Source organism: Bemisia tabaci, chromosome 3, assembly GCF_918797505.1.
Source record: "Bemisia tabaci chromosome 3, PGI_BMITA_v3".
Lineage (NCBI taxonomy): Eukaryota > Metazoa > Arthropoda > Insecta > Hemiptera > Aleyrodidae > Bemisia > Bemisia tabaci.
The window spans coordinates 1864006-1886892 of record NC_092795.1 but is presented as its reverse complement, the minus strand read 5'-3'; the positions used below and the strand labels follow the sequence as shown (position 1 = coordinate 1886892).

The following is a 22887-nucleotide window of genomic DNA, read 5'->3' as shown; positions in this document are numbered from 1 at the left end:
ACCTCTTCCGATACCTCACAATTATTTCACTCTTTTTTAGATCTTTCAGAGGCACATCGAGTAAATCGCTTTTAATTATCTCGATCGCGTTGCAGTCAACGAGGGCTGCCGCTGAGAACAGACTCCATTGTGACCGCAAATCAACCTCGCTTCATTCGCTCCGAACAAAGAAACACGCTTTGGGAAGAGCACCCGACTATCGGTAAAATTTCGTATACAGAGACAAAAAGAGAAAAAATAGGTAGAAAGGAAAGAGAAAAAGCGCTCTTCGCTTCTGGTTGTATACCAGCTCAAATCGGGTAGCAAGCAAGTAAAAAAGCAAAAGCTATACATCCGCGATCTAAAAAATCCGATCGAAATGGGAAATCGATGTGAATGTTAAGTGTTGCCCATCAAAAGTAAGAAGTGCATCTAATTTTCAAGGCCGGATTAAGGAGGTGACCACTTGGGCCGTGGCCCATGGCGGCAAATTTTGCAATTTTTTAAAATGTAGGTATAAAAAAATCGGATTCAGAAAAAAAATATCAATGAGAAAAGGAGACAAAATCTCTCTTTCCTGAGAGTATAGTAATTTCTAATTTTGTCGTTTTTCGGTGATACAAGAGACAGCATCTTTAATTAGTCGAGTTAAGACTGCGTGAGAAACCGAACACGGAATTTGGCCTCGAACGGCGCGGCGCAGAAAGCAATGATGACGAGAACTTGAGATGAAAAGGAGAAAACCTCGGTGCGGCGCGGCGGACGGCATGTAACACATATTAGCGCCTACAAGACTGCATAGATACTTCACGCATCGCGTCAAGGACAGTGCGTTCGCTGCGGTCAGCAGCGAGCAGCGTGAAACGCATAGCGCCTACAAGACTGCATGAATACTTCACGCGTTGCGCCAAACACAGTACGGTCAGCGTGGCGCGGCGGCGGAAGTTAAAATTATTAAACCACATCTATGTTTGTTCTTTCATAATTTTTGGGTTCATTTCTTATTAATGGAGGACCTTGTCCACACAGAGATAGGTTTACGGACTTAACTTTCGCGCAAAGTTCCGTGAAATTTTGCTAGTAGTGTTGACAGGGCTTTCGCAAAAAATGTATCCAACACGAGTAGGTAAACGCGTCTTATGCACCCCTCCCCCTCTGGCATGCTCACTTGATGGTTTTTATTGATGTTTCAAAACGAATGAGAAGGGGCGGCAAAATACAGGCGGCCCATGGGCGGCAAGTAGGTAAATCCGGCCCCGCTAATTTTTGATCAATATAAATCGTGAACAAAGAACACACATCGTGAAAACACATTTAGTTGCTACTCTGTTCGCGACATATCGATGACTAAAGTGCAAGACCACGTATTTCCTTTGGGGTGTTTCAAAATATCCCCTTTTATGTAACATTTGAAGAGATTGTAGGAAAAGGCTCGTGCGTGCAGTTTTTGAAAAAATTGAGATATTTATGATTTCAAGTAAAACTAGTCTTGATGCATGTTCTGTGAAAAATTCTCTCACAAATTCCAATTTTTAAGCATCAAAAAGTCAGTTTGAACTTTTCCTTTCGCCGGATCCATGTGATTTTGAAACTCCAAACACGTATTTCTCGCAATAGCAAAATCTACACTTGGACCGCGTTAAACAGAAAGGAACCAAGCCACATCAGCTATTGCCAATTTGATTGGGCAATTTAATTTTTGACATGAAAACGGTTGTGCGGATTTTCGTGCAAATTTCAGTGAAAATTTTCCATGGTACGAGGCAAATTACTTAAAATTTTCAAAGAAATCCGAACGAACGTTCTCTCGTAAAAAATTTAATTGGTCAGTTAAAATTGGCAATAGCTGATGTGGCTTGGTTCCTTTCTGTTGAACTCGGTCCACTTATGCACCATGTCCTCTAAGCCCCTCATTTCAAGAGAGGAACAAACAATCTGTATGGCTTAAAATGCAAGTAGAATATTCTGCTAGCAGGGAAGAAAAAACAAGGAAGATTTTAAAAAATTAAGTACGAAGATTTGAATTCCTAAGAAAAATAAAAGCATGACAGAAAGTCTGCAGGAGTTTCGTGGTTTACCCCTTTAGTCATAGACATGTTGATCAAATGTTTACCTTACCTATTTTGGATGGACAAGCAACACTCGATTGTCGCATCGACTTCCCATTTTGGCCGACTCGTTTATATCTTTGAAACATAGAGCTTTTCGGCCAAATTTTAAATGTTTGCATTTCTTTCCCAATTTATTCGACCCTCCTCGCGTGACCGTAGTCTTGGTATGTAAGACATTCACTATTTTTTTTTTTTTTTTTTTTTTTTTTTTTTTTTTTTTTTTTTGAACAGGAATACTATGAAATATCGAAGATATTACGTTTTTTCACGTTTTCTCGAAACTTGAATTTTGACGCTTACGCCTTTCTTCAAATAAACGGTTCAAGTGTGAACAAGTGTGAAGCACTGGGACTTGACTCACCCACTCAACACAGCCGACAACTTGATTGGCGGAAAGAGAGATTTTCATCGTGCGACGCCTTGGAATCCGAAAAGCATTGGCCTTTTCCTCGAATCGAGAAGAAAGTTGCGGTTTACATTCATCATGGAAGACAGGAGGGATTTATGGCGCGTAGAGCTGGAGCGGCAGAGGCAGAGTTCTTTTCTCGGTTAATGTTATGATGAACTAGGTGCGGCAGCGGTTCCTCGACTTCCACTTTGTTACGCATTTCGCGCGACGACGCCCGACGCCCGACGCGCTGCACCGCGACGCGTATAATCGACACCGCGCCGCGCCGGGACGTCCAGCCATGCGGGCCCCGTCAGACGTTGCCGAACATCATCGTCCGTCGCACAGTGGATCGAGTCATTAGGAGAGATCGGACAAAATTTAGAAACTTTAACCGCCCATGATTCCCTTTATACGAAACTTGGAGATTTTAAAAGTGATTCCATTGGTTTCCTCGTGAAATGGACCACTAGACAAGGTACGAATTTCAGCATTCTGATACATGATTCGTAACTAAAATTTCACGTAGAATACGACGCGCACAACGAAAATTACCGAATTCAACTCCTTCCAAAGATATTTAACGATTCTTGATACGTGAATTCAAACCACCCGCTCATGAAAACTCAATTCTCTACGTGATTCACATCGCGCGCTGAATGTTATTATGACAGTCTCTGCTGTATAAAAATCTGGCAACCTCAATCTTGACGCTTTGGCTCAGCTATAGCAAATTGCTTACCTATAGTTTGAACAACACATGGTGGAAAATGAACATTGCTCGATTGAGAAGCTTTCTGAAACCGTTGTAGTGAGCGATTTGACTCACGTAGAGCTTTGAGTTTCTTGAGAGCGGGCAGTTCAAATTCCTCGTAACCAATGTGAAATAAAAACGATACTATCTTCGTTAGGAGTTAGTTTCAGTGATTTTCGTTGCGCGAATCGTGTTTTACGTGAAATTCCGGTTAAGAAACATGTATCAGATTGCTTAAATTCGTACCTTGTCTAGTGGTCCATTCTCTCGAAGAAGCGTCTCTTAAAATATAAAATGTGACGAATTAAACATCAAAATTTGCAGTTTTAGTCAAAAATTTCACATCCGACCTCTCTGATAGACCAGATCCTCTGTGCGACACCCTAACCACGGGCGGCTCAAGACTTCAGCCCATTGGCGTGACGTGCTTTGCGATGCATCGATTTATCTGCCAAGTAAACCCATGGGAGATGATCGATAAACAGGGTGTTGGCAACGAGCACCTTAATAATCGATTTTATACCACAGCTTCAAATAAAAGAAAAATCGATAATCGATCAATCATGCTTCGCCAATGGAATGCGACTTAACGACGTTCAAAGTCTTAGCTTCCGAGTGGAAATATTCTTCAAGTGTGAGGGAAGCAATGAGAAAGTGAAAACTCGTATGAAAAAAAAAATGCTCGATTAATATCTTAGTCAGGTGAAATTTGCCGGCCAATTAGAGGACTGTAATTTCAGGATGAGAGTGCAACGTGCGCGCGTAATTGGATTCGCCTTCATTTTAACGAGGTAGGCAAAACGAGCTCCTATGGAGTTTCTAGGGTACCTATACAAGAAGCTTTGCCGTTGCAAACCATGCACAAAGAGTGGGGCATTTTAATGCAACTCATACGAGATGTAATCATTGATTTAATGTTTTACCCACTTGTGTCATGCCTGCGACGGTTGAGACTAACTAAAGTTTAAAATAATTAATTCTTGCCGACATTGGTAAATTTCCCTTTTTCAACTTTTGTTTGGAGATTTGGGCGCACTATTGATTTACTTCATTTTGGGTACGTCATAACTCCTAGCTCCCTTCGTAAAACCGCTGGTGTCATGGAACTAGCCGATTGCCGAAGCCCTAATTTCACCCCCATAAGGCAAATCTATGAGCTTCAATCGAAGCAAATGAGAAAAAATATTGATGTAAGAACTTACGATCATAGTTTGTAGAATTGTTTACAAATTTATTGAATCAATTACTCCTTGAGGGCTGAATGATCTGAAACAAGAGAAAACACAAAAAAATGTAAATATAAATAATTTGAAAATTTTTTATGATCAATTTTTGCACGAAAATGCGAGGAATAATAAGTCAATTCCTGGAGAGGACCCGCGCTGCCGTTTTAAGAAAAAACGCCACACGAACAAACGGATATTACCAACTTTTTTTGAAAAAACGATTTTGATTTTTGCATGATTTTAATAATTTTATTGCAAAGAATATAAGTTGCACAATCCTAGGAACATAGGAATACTCTTGGTTCCTTTTTTCAAAATGCAATCCAATTCAAATCCACCCAAATCCGACAGTCTCTTCTTCAGTTCCCGATCCAGATAGCCTGTCTCATTTGCTGGATGGTGCTACAATGGTTTCAAACAACGACTAGCAACAGAGCACGCTGAGTCGCTGACTCAAGACTCTGACTACCACAGTAAGGAAGAACGCCGTAAGGACATTTCAACGTCGCCAAATTTTCTCGCATAAAATACGAATATCCTGGAAATGTTGGGAATTTTCTACTTTGAAATTTTAGATACTTTCAATTGTAATTCAGATGGTTTATCTAAAACAAAATCCTCAGGGTTTTGGCTCTAGTTTCGGCCAAAGGGGTCGGCTAGAGGCTAGACCCCTACGTATACCTACGTTTTACTTATTTGGTGTATCTTGGTACGGTAGACACACTAAACATTCACGATGGAGCTATTGTACCTACGTTGTGAGGGGTTTGTGATCAACTCCAAAGCTCAAAAGCTCTCAAAGTTGAGGCAGAGAAATGGTGGGGATACCCCACGCTACCCTGAGAGTCCACTCTCCATGCACTCTCTAAACTCTATGCAAAAATAGGGAGCATATGTATTGGCAGAGTTGTCGGGTTATCAGTTTCGGAGTCCCCGAAAAAAGTGGCAGCCCTGTTAATGAATTCGCTCCCTATGTTTGCATAGAGAGTTCGTCTTGATGAAGAGGTGGACTCTCAGGGTAGCGTGATAACTCGTCGATTAAGGCCTCAACTTTGAGAGCTTTTTTTGAGCTTTGGAGTTGATTTCAGAGGAAAGCAGTGGCACCGTCGTGTTTCTAGCGACATTTTACATAGAAATCAGTACTTGAATCGCAAATTCCCGACAAATGCAAGAGCTTGATTTTCTTGAGAAAATCAATAATCCGGGGAAATGTGGCTACATTGGGAAGCTCATGCGGCGTTTTTCTTGGGCACAGCGGCAAAGTCTGCACTCGGCTTGGCGGATCGCGCCGAGGGTGGTGGCCGGCGGCGCGGGTTGGCGGGAGACGAGCGGGCGGAGCAGACGGGGCGGGGGGGGGGGGCGGCAGCCGGGATTCCGATGATCGCGTCCCAATCGGACAGCGAGTCCTGGTCCAGTGGTGCTGGTGGTGCTGATGGTGCTGGTAGAGGCGAGACCGGGCTCAGGATAAGGATGAGACTGGACGTTGCCTCCAGCGGGACAGGAATGAATACAACAATTTATGCTAGAGCCGCAACCCCCCTTTCCTGCCTCCCCCCGCCCCGGCCGGTACCCCTGGCCCTAAGCCCAGACACTGGTTACAATCTCTGGGCTCTCGGCGCGCGCTCCTCGCACCGGGAAACCCGCGTCCAACTTGTCCAAGTCACCCCGTGAATCCCCGCCTTAGTCACATATACAACGTTGGGCAAGTCAGTGCGTACAGAGAAGAAAACTTTCGTCCGTATGCAACATAGGCGGATCCAGACACTGCGAACAAAGGGGACCAAAGGGGGGCCGAGGGGTCCCCCCGAAAATTTTCGACATTGAAAAACATCTAATATGCAGTTTGAGTCAGTTTCGCAGGGTTGCCACAGCCAGGGAAAACCGGGAAATGTCAGGGAAAATGACGAAAACGACGAAATATCAGGGAAAATTTGTTAAATCACCCTCATTTGCTTTCTAGAATGGGTTTGAGGTTTCGAACAACAAATTTTTCTCATCCATAAGAAAGCCTGTAGAAAGAGCATTTGAGTGCATTTTAAATGATTAATTTACCTATATATGAGAGATGATAGGTACTCCTATCGAAAAGAACGGTTAATTCTCAGTGAGTCATTTTCATTTTCACAGACACGCTAGCATTGGCAAGTTATTCTGCAAAAGGAAAATGAAGCTGCGCAAATTAATATGCAGTAAGTCATTTCTCAGCAAATAAGAGAAGGGTTTAACAAGAAAATTATACGTGGATGCACCTGGATAATTTGATATCACGTGCGTTGGTGCAGAGGTTATTCATTGATGACACATCATGCACAGGTGCTTGAAAAATGTCTGAATCGTGAGATTTGCACTAACAATAAATAATAATTATTTACTCAGTGAGACGTGCCGCGGTATTACGTCAAAGCGATTCAGAAGAAAAAAAACCTTTTTTCCCCATTTTTTCTTTTTCTTTTTTTTTTAATAAGCAGTCTGATGCATTAAAAAATAACTATACTGACACAATGAGGTTTTTCCGCACCACGACGCACTCACTATAAAATTATTAATATTTTATGTTTAGGACATAGAATAACTTGAACATTTTACAACTATGAGTCCACTCTTAAGTCAATTTGGTTTGACATTTCGCAATAGGTTATTTACGACGTGAAATGAACAACAAAAATCCAGAATACGCATCTACTGTCAAAGCGAACTATCGACACAAATGTCTAGGCCAAAGTAATTACACACTTGAGAAACCGTAAAAAAACTGTTATCGGCTTTATTACCTGTGGTCTGACTTGAACTCACAATTTCGGAATACGCATTTGCAAACGGCGCTATCAATGTTTTGTTATCAGTACGAGAGATATAGGCGAGCAATATTATTGCAGTTATATTTTAACGACGAAATTCAGGGGCCAGGCTGATTTCTGGCAAATTCCTTCACAACAAATTGCAAAAGCTGCTCGCCTCCATCCTAAAAAAACCTCAGCGGGCTGATTGTTGAAATTTATAGACAAAGCGATAGACAAAGAGGACAATATGGATATGGAGGGATCCTATTGGTGGAAGTGGGTGGTTACAATGGACGAAGGCTGTAGGTAATTGACTAACTAACGACAACCTACGAGAGATACGTATTAGTCCATCATTTTCTCCCTTACAGTCTACAGGAACCACCCATTTCAACGAATAGGATCGCTCCATACTCCCTATGTCCTCTTTGTCTACAGCTTTGTCTATCAATTTCAACAATCAGACCGCAGGTCCACAAATCGATGAGTTCAGTTGGTGATTTTCGGTTCAGCCTCTTTGGTTGACAGAACCGAAATCGGTTCTCTTTTCGGTGGACCCTTGGTCTAGCTCCACGAACCGAAGTTTCAGTTCAGTAAAGATGAAGACTTTGATTCATACGGAATATGTTCCATATCAGCCGAAGTTTTTTTGCTTCGTTCAACCGCGGATCCAGTTCAACGAGGCATATAGGTTCTTTCAACCGAAGAGAGCAATTCATAATCAACGTACAGTTCAGTCTTATGAGCCGAAAAGGGCCCGACGAATTCATCGGTTCGTATAACCGCTGATTCTTTCGCTGTGAACTAATTGAAACTCATAGTTCCTTTGACAAAAAGACCTGATAGTCTTGAAAACCCATCGTTTCGTATAACCGTTGATTCTTTCGCTGTGAACTAATCGAAACTCGTAGTTCCTTTGACAAAAAGATCTGATAGTCTTAAAACCCATACAGGAGCAAGGAAAGAGAGAGAAAACAGAAAAAAGAAATTAAGGTTTGAAAGTAACCAAAGCCGAACAGATTACAAATTAAAAGAGCATTCTCAAAATGAAGGATCATAAATAAAGAGCGTAAGGGGACCTGAGTGATTTCGTTTTATTTATGCTCTTTTAATGGCATAGAACGGGTCAGGATTGCCCGCTGATCGTGGTCTCTGATACGTCTATGTTTGTGAATGTCCACTAGAGAGAGCTCAAATGATGGCCCGGGGCTATTGTAGGGAGCGCCATGAGGCCTTCATGTTTGAGTCATGACGAATAGAGGTCTCCTAGTCGTGATTCCTGATTAACACCTCGGGGCAAAATGAGTCATGGCTCGGAGAATCTTGAGACGAGAATTTCACACAATATAGGCGAAGAAGCACTGAAAAAGTCCATTTTCTCATAGTTTGGATATCGATGGCTCAAGTAGAAAGACGCGTTTCTGCATTGCAGTGTTTCAAAATCTCCGACTGTGACCAATTTTTATGAGGAAACCAACCAAATAATCTCCTTGGAATTTTCCTTGAAAATGTTTGAATGAGTGAAGAAAATTCACAGAAAATTCAAAGGAACGCTATTGGTTTGTTTTCTTTTGAATTTTTTTTTAATTGAACGGAAATTCGCAACGTGGAATCGTAAATACACACTTTTTGACTCGGACCATCTATATGTGTGGGTATTTTCTCCCGAAAGTATGGCTCCTACAAAATTGAGGACTGCCTAATACTTGACGTGGGTGAGTTACCGGAAAATTTTTCTTGGATTTTTGTTAAAGTGAACCTGAGTCTATAGGACAAAATCCATCTTTTCAGGAATTGAAATCAATTAGCTTCAACTAGAATGGTTGAAATGGGTGGTTATTATAGTCTAAGGGAAAAATGATGAGTTAACTATACGTGTCTTGTGTTTTGCCGTTAGTTATTCTACTATTACTTGATAAATTCATTGCAACCTCCCGCTTCGACCAAAAGAACCGCTCCATTTCTCTTTGACTCCTTCATCCATCGCTTTGTCTATCAATTTCAATACCTCATCAGATTAATATTAGATTTAGATTAGATTAAGATCTACTGGAAAAAAGCCTCTTGGATCCAGAGTCCAGGCTCGTAAACATTTGATAGAAAAAAATACTCTTGATGCAATCAGATTTTTGCTTGAATCGAGAGTAAAATTTCTTAATTTAAGCGGATTTTCTTTTGACTCGAGCAAAAATCCGACTGAATCAAGGGTATTTTTTCTTGTCAAATTTTTTATGAGTCTGAACTCGATAAGCTCTAAGAGACTTTTTTTCCTGTGTCTGAGTTAGGATCGATTAGTTCAGCGCAATGGCAACGCTGTTTTTATCCCACTTAAAGTTATTATAAATAATCGATTCTTAGTGAAACAGCTTACCTCGATAGAAATCGATTGATTTACTTACATTAAATGGCCAAAATTCGGTGTTGCCAACTTGTTGAAAACGCCACTGGTTTTCGATGGAATCGGTCGGCTTCGCAGATTATGTCAGAGGAACGCAGTGCATATTCTGTATGCGGATCGACCAAGTGGCGTGGCGTGCTTCGATATATATCGACATTTCCCTATTTGAAGCTATGGTAAAGAATCGAGTATTAAAATGTTCGCTGCGATACTTCGCTGTGTTCGCTGTGTTCATCGATACTTTTCCATAGGTTTAAATGGCCGATCAATCGATATATCGCAAAGCACGCCACGCCACTGGATCGACCAGGACGGACACTATAGCTCTCCGTGCCCTTCGCAAATATTGCGAAATCTTTACGATGATAAGATTCAGAATCTCATCCAGTTTTGAGATCCGTGCCATTTTCGGGAAGGCTGTAAAGTTATTTGAACTTGTAGCTTTCGCGGTGGAGTTTTTCGGCCGAGACTTGAACGCGCGGTAGAAAAGTAAGCTCACTCAGTTAAGTAATTAATCTTTGCCAACACCGAAAATAAAAGTGGCATATTGTTAAACCTCTAATTGGTCTGAACATTTACGACATTTAACTTCATAAATTTACTGAAAAGACTATGGTTTCCGTTGTGCATAACGAAACCAGGCTAAGGAAGAGAGAAAGAGAGGGAGAAAAAATAGAGCGAATTTTTGTGCGCCCTTTTCATCTTGTCTTTGTTTTACCGTCAATTACTTTTAATTTACAGTATTTTTACATGGTGTTTTTTTTTTACTTGCTTAAAATAGCTGCTAAACATCGAAACAGCCTTGAAATTTGCGATTATTATCCACGTGAATTTCAGTGTAAGCCGACGGTGCCGGTACGGACGAAAATGTCACAAGTCTCTGCTTTCTAATCAAAATAAAGGCAATTTTCTAATTTTTTCCGGGAGATTCACACATTAAACTAAAACTTGCTTCCAAATTAATCGAAAAAGCTCACTTTTGTGAAATAAGCCGCGCAAATGGAATATAAAGTCAAAGTAATGAGGTAAAGATAAAGGAAAGTTTGCATTTTATTCGTGAGAAAAGAACATAACTCATGCAAGTGAGTCAAATGAACGACTCTCCCGCTGCTGCTGACGAATCTCAAGAGACCGGTTTGAGCGACTTAAACCTAAATCTTTGAGGTCGAGTACGTCAGAAACATATCAATTTACCTACTTTTCAATCTCATTATTTCGAAGCGCGATACTGGGAAGCGGCATGAAGCACATACCTACCTACAAATATTTCTAGGGCCAATAAATCACTGGACACGGTAGAGATTACAATATCCTATTCAAATTATGTCTCCTCATCAATTTACTCTCCAAATGCTCCACCTTCATACATGCACTTAAGCACTGTGCCATGATAAGCAAGATCGCCGTGTAAATATTTGTAGGTTCTCAAATTACTTCTCATCCTACTATTTTTTTTTATAAAAATCTTAGGATTTCCTTTCTTTGAATTCTTCTCGAGAATTTTTCTCGCAATTTCATTTACATTTCCGAAAATTTGGGGACAAATTTTAATAAAGAATGATAACGTTCCTTGAAAAATGATAACTTCATCGTAGGGAATCCGACAGTGTTTGCCTGTTCAAACGGAAATTTTTCGTGGCAGTACAGCACTGACCACCATTTTCATTCCTTGCTCATTGGCTCGGCGTATAGCTATTGTAATTACCCCAAAATCCTTGACTGCGAATGTACAATTTTTTAGACGTATGGAATAAAATAAAATGGACGTGACCACTATGAGATGAAGACTTGGACATCATTTTGCAATTTGGAGCTATAAATTCTGTCTCATCTGAAAAAACACGTATGTGCATAGGGGAACTAATGGCACATACGTTGTTTTTAAACCGGGCCGGACTTTACAGTTCCTAATTGCAAAATGTAGTCCACTTGGTTCGATACAAGAATCTGAATAAAAATATTCCTTGATAAGAGTGAAAACTCCTTTTCCACGTTTTCTCGGTGTACTCTGATTCTTGGAGTTCCAGACAGGCAATTAAAGCACTTGAGCCAGTTTCGTAAATCTGTTGTCTGTTGTCTATGATGACTGCTTCGTCTTTGTTATGCTATTACGCACGTTCTCGTGCTCGGCTCGGAGACGCGGCGAAAAAGCGCGGATTACGTGCGTGGCGCAACTTTCGAGACGAAGCTGGGGATTCGCTGCCAGAACTGAGGTTGCAAAAATGCAGATAAGACTCTAAGTGCAAAGACAAGCAAAAATGGACCATCAATCATTTGAAGGTGAGTTCATGCTCATCCTTCTTAATGAGTGACGCTTCTTCGCGCCCACGCCTCAAGTCTCCTTCGAGCGGCGTTGCCAATTGGACCTTCACATTCGTAAAAGCTCATAGGTTAAAAAGTGAGATATGACCCGGTCAGAGCAGATATATTTTAAAAGAATTTAAACATTTTGGCAGTATTTCATACGTTCTATCTTCATGTAGCACAAATACGTCTTTGACGTGTAATTTCGGGGTTTCGTTGGTCAACGTTCTCCCTTGTAACGGTTGAATAAATTAGTGGAATTCTACATTCCATTAAATTTTGCAACGGTTCCTTTACCTCCTTCTATTTTTTAAAAAAAATATTTTTTTAATATTTAATTTTTTTTTTCAGGGTGTCTACTAAAATTTCCTTTGGGATTTTCTTGATAAATTCTAGATATTTCTTGATGATTTAAGTGAAAAATCCTGAATACATGCGCAAATAAATGTTACTCATTATATTTATAAACCACACGGAAAAAATGAAAGTGTTGATTAATCAATTTTGTGGTTAAAAAAGTGTCTGATATGTTTTAATGTAGATTTTACAATAAAATAATGCTAATTTAACCACTCCTGTGGCTAAATTAGCTTTCCACTATTTTAAAATGTACATTTGAAACATGTCGGACATATTTTTTGACAATTTAATTGTTAAATCAACAATCCATTTTTTCCGTGCAACAGACTAAATGAAATAAATCAAATTGGTCATATTTTGGCTTGACGTACTGGGAGTTTCAATCTTAATCCATGAACGATTTTCCTGATATTTTCCTAATTTTTCTACTGAAATCGAATTTCTATTTTTTTTCTTTTTTTTTAAAAAAAAAAATAGGTAAGCCTTTTAATTTTCTAAATTATTTTTGTTGTTCAAATCTTTTTCATTTTTTCCCATTCTAGTTAATCTTTCGACTGATTATAATTAAAAGCGAGGCATTATGTTTTTCCTCAGAGCTCCTACCCGGCGCTAAAAACTGCTCTCATCTTCAAAGCCAGCGAGATTTGACGAAAGAAACTTTAAGAGCGTGGCAACTGGGGAAGGCTGCGTCGTGCGCTCTGCTCACTATCGCTTCACGACGCGTTTGTTCCGACTGATTAGTCGGTAGCGATTTTTCAAGGTTGGCATTGTTTATTCCCGTTGGCGAGGTGTCTCCCTCCTGGCCAAGATCACAGTTTCCTTTCACCGAGTTCCGAGCCATGGATCATGGGACTCATGGGAGCCCTCTTTACCATCACCACGCCGACAAGCGTGAGAGTGAGAACTTCCGTAGCCGTGCGTAACCTAGAGGAAACGATTGTCAAGCGAGATCTCCGCCATGATACCGATGCAGTAGCGTTTCCATTAAATGCACTCATTGGGAACGCCTGCTACCAACTGTTTTCAATCGAAAGTTGAACTTTTCGTTGCCGCCCCATAGTGGTTCGAGTCGATATAGGAAAGGTCGGACAAGATTTGGAAAATTTAAACGCTTATAACTCCGTTTATACATGACTTTGAGGTTCTCAAAGTGGTTTCATTGGTTTCCTCGTGAAATTTTCTTTCAGAGTCAACCCTTGAAATTTAAAATGTGACGAAATAAACATCAAATTTACATTAAAGTTCAAATTCATGTCCGACCTTTCTGATTGGCTCGATCCACTGTGCGCTCGGCCGGAATTGTCTCCCAATGGTTCATGGTATCTCATAGAGTAAGTAATAAGGTTTTCTCGGATCTTCGGCATCACTATGTAGGTATCAGGTTTTTTCATCGATATTTTTGATTTTTAATTTAATTTCCGACCGAAAATGGTTCAGTTTGGAGTCGAAACTTCTTGGGGTTTTAGAGTTGTATTTTTAGCCTTGTTTCCCGTTTTACCACCGTGTTTTTTCATGTTACCATTGTCTCGGGCTGCTTCGTAAAAATATGTATCTGTGTGTGTAAGTAGCAACATTAGCGGATCTAGACAAAAGAGTGTCAGACAAGAGTCTGAAATCATGAGAGTAAAGTGTAACGCACAACGATAAGGCGCGAAGCGCTTCGGGGGGTTGGACCGCAAAGGATAGTACGTGTTTCAACTTAGTAGTATCAGCGCTTGATGATTTTCCGCGCGGAAGAAGGATTTGAGATCCAACGAATTTTTCTTCAAAAAAGTTCGCGGTTATTACGATGACTTCGTCTATCAAGCCCAGACAGACAAAGTGCTCAAAATTGAGGCCATAATTCAGGACTATGGTAGAGTCCACATCTGTAATTCGTCTCTTCCGGGAAAATTACCATAACCGCCATGCGGTGTTTGCCAAATTTTCAAAATGATTTTATTTTTTCACCGGGACACCGTTTAGCGCAAGTCGCGATTGTTTCTCCAAAATCTATTCGCAACACCTGTGTTTTGGTTTATGGGTGGGTATTTTCTTATAACAGAACGCTCAAATGTGATGAAATATTATTTTGCATTTTTGACTGTGACTGATTTCGTTCATAAATCATACATTTTCTTCAAAGTTTCTTTCCAGTTCCAACTCGAGGCTTTGATGTATTTCATGTTTTTCTTTGGTCCTCGATTATTTTGTTCTGATTCATCATGGTTGGTCACACACGTAAGTTCAACGTTTTAAGTTCATCAGGCGCCAAGCCATGTGCGCTTAATCTTAAACCACATAGCGGCTGATCACGGTGCTTAAAAATCAGCCAAGTCATGCTGTTTGTGCAACCTTGCTCTACACTAAATTCCCTGTCTCATGATCAAAAATCTTTATGACCCCTGAAAAATTGTATACGGCACCTGAAAGTCAAGTCTTCGGACCAAATGGCTCCTATAATGCCGTGCCGAGGAAGAACGCTGTATGAAAATTCAAGAGTTGTCGATTTACAACGATGAAATTTTCACTTCTAAGGAGAGTTATAAATATTTTCTCTTAAAGTAGTCAGATGATTTAGATCTGATCGCGGATAAAGTTCTCTGAAAAATTCGAAGAAAAACATTCCCATAATTCCAAAAAATAAACATGTTACCTCAATAAAGGCAACGAAAAGGAAGGCTCATACGGCGTTCTTCCTTAGCACGGCATTGTAAAATTTTGGGGGTGAAGTTAAAAGACTGCCTGCTTATTATTATGATGCATGACCTTTGGCCTTCGGTTGGAAAATGGCGTATGGTTTGTTCTCGCACTGAAAAAACAATTTACGGGCTATATAGACACAACGTCCGTTTCGGGCTCAGAGGCTAGAAGTTCCGGGTGCTGGAGATGTAGTTTCGATTGCTCCGGGCGCTACGCCCAGAATTTTCGGCTTCTGAGCCTGGAACGCAGAAGGTATGTCTATATAGCCCGTAAGTACGGCTTTTTTTCAGTGTACCTTAATTTAATAGAGTTTTTACACAAACACCTAGTGGCACAACACCTTTCTTCGCTTCCTAGTTAAAGGGAGAAGAACACTGGAAAAAAAAGTCGCTTGGATCTAGAGTCCAGACCCTTGCAAACAATGACAAGAAAGAACACTCTTGATTCAATCGGATATTTGCTTGAATCAAAAGGAAATCCGCTTAAATTCAGAGGCTTGGCTCTCGATTTAAGCAAAAATCCGATTGAATCGAGAGTATTTTTCCTTGTCAATATTTTTAGATCGAAGCGACTTTTTTTTCCAGTCGAAGAAATATGATTTCTTCGACTGGTGTCTTCAAATTTCAAATATGAAGGTCTGGCGACATAGGAGTGCAAAACAGAGAGGACTTCCTGGGGCAGGTTGCGGATTGGTCGGGAGCAGAGCGGCAATTTCAGAGGGCACAGCCGCGAGCCCCACTGCAGACCGCCGAGTGCTCGGCAATCAACTGCCCTATATTTCAGCTCCGCCCAAGATAATCATTTTCGCAACGTCGCCGAGCCGCCCAGCATAAAGCTACCGAATATTCATCAATCATCAAATCTACCTTCCAATTGCTAAACACGCATCACACACGACGCAACACTCGCAACGTTCATGTTTGAGCTCTCTCTTTGTTTATTGTCGAGCTGATTATGAGACCGATTAACTGTTTTACTCTCGCTATAAGATCTAGGTAGAAACTTATTCGCTTTGACACGATGAGTCCTGGATAAGATAGTTACATTGCTCGGTGAAAACGTTCAGTGAAAAAATTTGAATAATCGAAGGGTCAGTATTCTTGATCAACCATTGAGGAGTTCGTGCCAAAAGTAATGTTTCGTTGACTTCGCATAAAGTCAAAAGCACCGTTTCCGGCTCCTGATCATTATCAATATATCAAATCGGTTGAAAATTTGGAATAGTACTTGGGAGGAAATTTCAAGGTTTTAAATGTTAATAATAAGGTTATAATTCCTTAATAGGTGATTTAAACATTCTCATTCTGAGGGTATCAGTCTAAGGCTCTCTATGAATCGATGTCTCGGACCAAACCATACGGGATCGCAAATTCGATTAAATTAAGGGACTTCAAGAACACTGCCGCGCTAAGGAAAAATGCCGTATGAGCCTTTAGACGTTGCCAAATTTCCTTTAATAACGCACGGATTTTCAGAGGAATTTTTGAATATTTTTCCTCCGATTTTTAGACAATCTTGTTCGCCATTTGATCTAAAGTGTTTGAAAATTTCAAGGAAAAATATATGTTTTATCTGGAGAAGTTTGGCAACTCGCGAACGTTCATACGGCGTTCTTTCTTAGAACGGCAAGCAAGGAGTGAATGCTTTGTGGTCCGAAAGTCGAACAATTTATGGGATACGCAAACCGTTGCCGAAAGTAGTCTACTATCGAGCAACTATTTTAGCTTCCCGGGGATCAAATTGCATAACCACTGAAATGAAGGAAATTTGAGTGATACTGATGGTTCGTAGCCTATATCTGATCTATAATCGGGTCAATTTTGTATTTTATATCTACAAAACGTTGATTGGTGTTACTGTGCATATTTTTATCGCTAGTTCTAAAAAATACCTGAATTTTTTTTAGATCGATTCAGTTTAACCCGGGAAAATACCTCATTCTGAAAATCAAGATTTTCCTGAAAAACTTGAATTTTCCGGCAAATTTAGTCATGATGAATATTCATTTTCGGATTCAGCAACCAAAAATACACCGGGAACAATTAGCGTGTGTCTTATAAATGTTCCCTCTGTTCCTGATAACTGGAATTTTCTCGCAAAACGCAAGGGCATTAATCGATATTATAGAGCCTTTCTTCCCATGGTCGGTTCTTGATCCTTGCGACCTCGGTTACGCAAGCGAGCACGTAAAATCAACATGATGACGGAGCTGAACAATACGTCGCCCTTTCTAACGTAAGGTCGTAACATAACTACACTTGGCGATGATCCCTGTCGTCCATATTGCTTGATGCTCTCTCGGGCTCATCTCCAAGTGTAGTTACGCCCTTATACTGCCGCGCTAAGGAAGAACGCCGTATGAGCATTCGAGAGTTGCCAAATTTTCCTTGAGAAAACATGTATTTTTGACGACATTCATGCATATTTGTCCTTGAAATTTTTAGATATTTTAGATTAAATTGCGTACAAAATTGTCTGAAAATTTTGAAAAATAATATTCGCAATTTTCCCAGTGAATACGGTTTTAAGCGAAGGAAACTTGGCAACGTCTGGAGGCTCATACGGCGTTCTTCCTTAGCACGGCTGTGTTATCGGCCAAACGACGCACAGATAGCGAGCAGTGACTAATTCGTCGCGAGGCACAGCGCAATATTCTCCGCTCCGACCCGCAACATTCGGCAAAATGATTCATCCTCTCAGCAACTGACATTTTACAAATCACCGGGTAGCATCGTCACTCACTCGCTAGTCAGTCGCCCGGAAATGAAGCTCGGCATAAAACAACGGAAATGCAATGTATTTTAAACGGGGCATCCGTTGTTTTGACATACGAGACACCGGCGCGGCGCATGCAGGTAGTCACCACTTAAAACTTTGCCGCGAAAGCTCCGTCTTTTCGAGTCGGGCGCAAGCTGCAGCTCGTGTGAGATAAGATGACACGGTGACTCTGACTCATCTTATCAGACGCGGCTCACAGCAGAGTTACAAGCGCCGCCACGCCGCACAATGGATCGAGTCAATAGCAGAGCTCGGACAAAATTTGGAAACTTTAAACGCTTATAACTCCGTTTGTACATAACTTTAAGGTCCCAAAAGTGGTTCTATTGGTTTCCTCGTGAAATTCTCTTCTCGAAACACCCCTTAAAGTTTAAAATGTGGCAAAATAAACATTAAAATTTGGAGTTTTAGACGAATACCTCATGTCCGACCTCTCTGATTGACTCGATCCACTGTGCGCCGCGACGCAACGATGCGACGACGCTCTTCCGCGGGTGCGGGTGCGGGTGCGGTGTGGCGCCTCGAAAAGTTAATGAGCTCCACAATTCCACATGAATACTACGTGAGACGTGAGTATGTAAATCCTCTTGAAAGTTTACGCAACTTTTGAAGATCTTGTAACTTCCATTTGTTTCTTGCTTACAATTGGATTGCATTTTGCAAAAAGGAACCAAGAGCATTCCAATGTTGCTAAGATTGTGCAACTTACAATCTTTGTAATAAAATCACTATGACAGTATGCAAAAAGTTAATTTTCAAAGGTAATTTTCGTCCTGAATTTATAGTTTATTGGGAGTAAAGATACAATTCAATCAGATGATCAGCCTATAGTTGCCAGGTTAAAAAGTTGCACAATCTTATCAACATTGGAATTCTTGTGGTTCCTTTTTGCGAAATGCAATCCAATCGTGAAGCAACGGCTGCAACGGGGCAAAATTAAACGGGTTATTTGAAGTAGGGCGGGCGTAACCGCCAAATCCTCAAAAATTGAGCCCATGACGAAATACTATTCTTCAGTGGTGTGCGAATCTTATTACCGAGCAATTCTACCAAGATTGCTCCTAAAATGTCTTTTTTCTTCATTTGAATATTTCCTTCAGTGGGAAAAGAGCACAAATTTCGAGCCACATTTCAGCGTATGTGCCTCTTCTATTAACGATTACAAGTATGGACAAAACTTATGATTTTTAAAGGTCATCGAATACGCATGATATTTGACTGTCATGCTAAAGGTAGCAATGCTGAGCAGTTTTATGGAAGAAGGGTGTATCCGTCAAAATTTTAATTTTTTTTACTTCTTTCCCATAGAACTTATCTCGACACTACAATTTCTGAACTGCTTTCACACCACCATATTTGGACTGCATTTTGCAATTTGGAACAACAATATATCTGGTTCAGTTATGAGAGGACGTACGTACCATTAGTTTCGCTATGCACATGACTGTTTATACGGATGGGCTAGAATTTGTAGTTCCTGATTGCGAAATACGGTATATACGGTTAACGGCAATACAAATACGGTTTTAGTCCAATTACGGTTTGGTTTGACATTTTTGAGCGTTTTACATCCGGAAAATCTTCGCGGAATACCCATAGTGTGCTCTGATCTTAACGACTCGAGTTTGAGTATTCATGGACGCAGCGAGCCAATTACTGACATTGATAGACATAGCTATAGACAAAGAAAACAGAAGAGATATGGAGGGATCCTATTGGTGGAAGTGGGTGGTTGCAACGGACAAAGGAGGTAGGTAATAGACTAACTAATGGGAACCCACGAGAGACCCTATAGTTAGTCCATCAGTTTCTCTCTCGGTCTATCAGAACCACCAATTTCAACGAACAAGATCGCTATAAACTCCCTATGTCTCCTTTGTCTATAGCTTTGTCCATCCAATTCAATTATCATCAGGCCCTTCTTCCTATGGACAATCACATGCATCAGTAATACCCAGGGGGTCTGATTGTTGAAATTGATTGACAAATCAATAGACAAAGAGGACATGGGGAGTATGGAGCGCTCCTATTGGTTGAAATGCTCGGTTCCAATAGACTAAGAGAGAAAATGATGAACTAACTATAGGGTCTCTCGAGGGTTGCTGTTGGTTAGTCTATTACCTACCTTCTTCGTCCATTGCGACCACCCGCTTCCACCGATAGGATCCCTCCATGTCTTTTTTGTCCATCACTTTGTCTATCAATTTCAATATCAGCACCCAGAGCACATTGCGCTGCAGCTGAGGGAGGATGCACCTTCACTATCGATTGCGTAACAGCGCCCAATTAACTAGTTGCTTTGCAGGGAATATACCACGGTTGACAACGCTGTTGTCATAAAAGTCCCGAGCTTTGGTGCGCGTTGCAAGCGTATTTACAACTCGGCTTGACCTCGGGTCAAGACGCAGCCGTGCCCCCCTCCCCCTCCCCTATCACCCTAACTCCCCCTCCCCCCTCTCCTCACCCGCACCTAAGACCTGAGTATGTACGGGCTCCGACCTTCGTCAAACGACGCTGTGCGGCGGCGCGGCGGGGTCACCGAGTGACGAGGATTCGTCGACGAAAAAAAAGGACTCTTCTCTTTCTGCCGCATTAAGTAAAAACAACTTATGAACATCCGGCTGTTGCCAGATTTCTCCGTTTGAAACATTAGTTTCTCATGAAAGCGATGAATGTTTTCCCTCAAAATTTTTAAATTTGATTCAATATCTAAAAAATTCCTTTAAAAATATTGGGAGAAAAATTTGCACAAGTCTCTCGAAGAATTCGCACTACAGTGGAGTCCCGAATATCCGCGGTGAATGGGTTCGGAGCTACCGCGGATAATCCGAAACTACGCTATTCGCTCACGGAATGTGATCAAGAGGCCTTGTTTTTTAAAAGACTCTATTGGAGCACTAGTTAAATATTAGACAGACGTGTAATTTTTAGCTACAAATGAATACATGTACCTTGAAAGAGCGTTATTTTGGCGAACATCATGCCTGAAATTTTTTTTACAGGAGTTTGCGCCTTAGAATTGCAACGTTCTTTGGCTGCGATCTTTTCAATGCGTTTAAACAGAGCTTTCCTAAAAATTGAATAGATTGACTCCCTTTCCTTCCACTCCATGAGAAGAGTCATACAAAAAAAATAAAGAAATAAAAGAAAATGAAATTAAAAAACCGCGGATAATCGGAACTATACTGTTCTTAGGATTCGAATAAACCCCTGAAAAGAATTGAGGAAAAAATATCCACAAGTTTCTCTAAAAATACTTATTATATTGAAGGAAATTCGGCAGTGTCCGGTTGCTCATACGGCGTTCTTCCCTAGCTCGGTAGCGTTCTCATCGTGGAAGCGACACACAGTGGATCGAGTCTTTAGGAGTGGTCGGACAAAATTTGGAAACTTTAAACGCTTATAACTCCGTTTGTACAAAACTTTGAGGTTCTAAAAACTGGTCTCAGTGGTTTCCTCGTTAGATTTTCCTCAAGAAACTCCCCTAGAAACATAGAATGTGGCTAAATAAACATCAAAATTTGCAGTTTTAGTAAAAAATTTCATGTGCGACCTCTCTAATCGACTCGATCCACTGTGCGGCATCGGGCCGATGCGGGATTACGTAAGCGGTAACTGGTAATAAGGCGCATGAGCGGTTATGATCCGTCGATTGGGTATTTTACGAGGAGGGACAAGAGTGAAAAGAAGCTTTGTGATGGCTGCTTAAGTATCTGTATCCCCGGTCTGGGCCTGGGCGTGCGGCATGAGTTAGTGCGGCGGGTACCTACGTCGCTATTCGAGGAATGCTCACTGCGGAAGTGTCATCGACCTGAACTTGGTATCCGTCGACGCCGTGGATCAGCGCGCTGCATGGGTGCTCTCGACGATCCTTTCGCCTCCGTAACTAGAGTACGTACAGAGCATGAGGTGCGCATGGTCGCGACTCTGTGCTAGTTTCTCATTGGTCACGCCGTTGTGGGCTTTCCACGGAATTCTTGCGGTCGGTGAGTCTCGAGCATTCGCGCAGTTTATTCTTGCCAAGGTTTTACAGGGATCCAACTTCGGTTCGAAACATAGGGTACAATAGAGTTGCTATGCGCTGGAGAGCCGCTCAAGTCAGTCCTCGAACAATGCATTCCTCACGGGGAAAAGAAGTTCGTGCATGCGGGACCCGAAGTTTAGGTCATATGGATCTCTGAAGTTTAAGGATCGTGTATCCAAAGGCTTGAGGTCTAAACTTCGTGCATGGGACCCGAAGTTTAAGTCCATATGGATATCCGAAGTTTACATTGCGGATCGTGTATCCGAAAACTCGAGGTCTAGCTGTCGACGTTCGAGTCACACGTCGTCGTTTCCTGGACGAGAGAATGTAACTCTATTCCGAGGTTGCAAAATTGACTCAAACTATTCAATTTTCTCGAAAAATGTACTCGTGCAATTATTATTCACAATTTGTCTGAATTTTGATGAAATCAGGGGATTAATCGGTGAAATTATCAGTTAGACATGCCCAAGATTCTCCTCATAAAAATGGACTTTGCGAGGGGAGATTCGGCAACATTGACATGAAGTTACGTTCTTTTGTGCTGGGAACGACGACATCTGAGGTACCTCAAAACTTCAGTTGAAACTTGTACTGGGTATTCCATAATCCATAATCCATAGAGGTTTCAACTGAAGTTTTGATGCACTTCAGAAATGTGACCCAAATTTTGGCAGCCACTCAGACCTGAATTTTTCCGATGCACGATCTAAAAACTGCAGAAATAGGATCTATATGTCCTGAAATTCGGGTCAAATGCACGAAATTTTTTTCTACTCTGTTTCGAACCGAAGTTGGGCGAAGTATCGACTATCGAAATACATCAGATGCGTGAACCGAACTTCAGCACTTAGACCTCAAGTTTCCGGATGCACGATCCGAAAACTTCAGGGAACCATATATGACCTGAACTTTAGGTCTCATGCGCGACGTTTATTTCTCGGTGTTTTCGCCATGAGGAAAGACAAACTCATTTAACTGTGAGCCATGCGGCTGGTGGATGACTCGCGAGCAGCGATTTTTTGGAGATTTAGTAATTTAAATCGACAATTATTCTCGCCAATTTTGGCAAATTATGACTAAGTCATACCGAATTAAAAAAA

General features: G+C 41.1%; 1 protein-coding gene across 5 annotated transcripts in view; it reads right to left on the bottom strand.

The window, feature by feature from the left end:
• MESR3 (misexpression suppressor of ras 3) overlaps positions 1-22887 on the bottom strand; it is a 113477-nt gene that overhangs the window by 50819 nt on the left and 39771 nt on the right. For 3 of the 5 annotated variants that reach the window (XM_019053656.2, XM_072297643.1, XM_019053657.2), the window contains exon 2: positions 4435-4498. The gene's annotated coding sequence lies outside the window, so the exon portion shown is untranslated. Of the gene's footprint in view, positions 1-4434; positions 4499-6707; positions 6884-6956; positions 7196-22887 lie in introns of those variants that run through there. The other 2 variants (XM_072297644.1, XM_019053658.2) reach the window with 2 other exon arrangements.